This window comes from Mus caroli, unplaced genomic scaffold (genome assembly GCF_978045245.1).
Source record: "Mus caroli unplaced genomic scaffold, Mus_caroli_1 scaffold_6, whole genome shotgun sequence".
In the NCBI taxonomy this organism is placed as follows: domain Eukaryota; kingdom Metazoa; phylum Chordata; class Mammalia; order Rodentia; family Muridae; genus Mus; species Mus caroli.
This window is the reverse complement of record NW_028227261.1, coordinates 49,403,798-49,405,656: the sequence shown is the minus strand read 5'-3', so window position 1 is coordinate 49,405,656 and position 1,859 is coordinate 49,403,798. Positions and strand designations below refer to the sequence as shown.

At 43.8% G+C, this 1,859-nt stretch overlaps 1 non-coding gene across 1 annotated transcript; it reads right to left on the bottom strand.

The window, feature by feature from the left end:
- Positions 1–224: 224 nt before the first annotated feature.
- On the bottom strand, positions 225–354 carry LOC115031042 (small nucleolar RNA SNORA76). The gene has a single exon (XR_003836620.1). It is a non-coding gene; the product is annotated as a small nucleolar RNA SNORA76 (small nucleolar RNA).
- Positions 355–1,859: the final 1,505 nt, after the last annotated feature.

The following is a 1,859-nucleotide window of genomic DNA, read 5'->3' as shown; positions in this document are numbered from 1 at the left end:
TTGATTATGTGTAAGCTTGGTAGTCATTTTGTAAATACTGTCCATGCGTACACCTTTCTGTTGTGCGCAGCTTTTCTCTACACCACTTAAGCTCTGGGAGTGGGCGGGGCTACCGGCCCCAATCCAGCTTCCCTTGAATCCATGGATAAAAGAGACACATATGGGTTGCTCATCTTCATTTTTTCTTTTTTTTTTTCTTTCCTTTTCTTTTTTTTTTGGGGGGGGGCTGTAGCTGGCAGTTAGTTACAAGGGCCACCGGCAAAGGGCAGACAGCCCCAGTCATGCACCTGCAATGTGTTGTGGCACCATAGCTTAACCCCCAGCACCAGGAGAAGGTGCGCAGCCGGGTTGTTCATTTTCACTCAGGAATCCCATTAGTACACTTAACTGCAAGTCAAAAGTCATACATAATGATCTTGTTTGGTTTTAAAAAGAGAGAGAATGAGAAGAAGAAATATATTTATAATTATAAATAAATTAATATTATAAATAAAATATATTAAAATAATTAATATATTATAAATAATATATTAATTATTCATAAATTATTCTTATATTCTTTAAGACCATAGACTATATGCCCAATCCTTTAGGAACTTCTTGTTGTCATTTCATAAGTAAGTGATCTGCTTATCAGTAATCTATTTAAAATGGAAATACTTTTCAATTAGATTGGCAGCCTTGAAATTTTAGGACAAATTCTAGAGGCAAAAGTTCCTGATAACATCTAAGTTGAGAAAAAGGGACCCAACCAAAGACCCTTCCCAGCATCATGGCCAAGCAGCACCCTGACCCACAAGACAACTGTCTTGTCTAACAGAACATTGGGTGGGAGAGCCCAAAACCAAGCCACTGTAGATAGAGTCAGCAATTCCAGAGCAGCTTGAGCCTTACTTTAAACTCTGATAGCTCTATACCCCAAGACCTTGTAGTCCTGCCTGACTGAGGAGGACATGACATTAAACAAGGATGTTGGACCATGAAACCCTATCTCCAAGGCTCAGAAAGAAAGTGTTCCAACACCCAAGTAGGAACACATTGGTATGTAGAGACCGAGAGCAAAGGCTGACTCCTCTTCCCTGTAAGCATGCAGGCCTGTCCCGAGGACAAAACCAAGTAGAGATCACATAGTAGGTATTCAATAGATGTGTGTTCTGTCTGCACATCTAAGTCACACTGGGGGTGAGTAAGCTAAGTGTGAATGTAGACAGTTTACCAATAGAGGTTCAACTTTACATTAATGGGAACATAGCTAGGGAAAGGGAGCCACTATGGCTCAGCCTTCTGGCTCCAACTGCAATGACTTGACCTCACTACCTCCCAAGACGCTCAGTCTCAGCTCAGCCTCAGCCTGCTGCACACTGACATTTCACACAGTCTGAGTCATGGCTCTCTCCCCCCTCAACCTCCGCCCTTGGGCTGTGTCAGCACCGCTCCTCTCACGGGCTTGACCCTTCCACCCCCTTCTGCAGCTCCTTATGGGAAGGCACAAGGCTAAAGCTTCCAGGAACAGAGAAAGTAGGTAGGATGTGTTTGCTGACCTAGCTGGCCTTGCATCAAGTGACCCAGCCCCAGTGAGCTGGAGGGATCTGTGATTCAGCCAAGGATCACATCAGAAAGATAATATTTGAAGAGTGAAAGGGTCTCCAAAAGAATGACAAGCCCTCAGAGTGAGCAAGTGCCTTGCGTTCTTGAGACATGACCTGTTCCGGGTAGGTCCAAATATGAGCTGTAGATAGAGAGTAAATAGGTAGCAGGCTGGCACAGTTGAATGGACTCTCAGAAATGGACTTTTCCTGTAGCGGTGAAGAAACTATTTCGAAGCAGACCGTGCTCTTTGGACATCACAGCTAAGAACA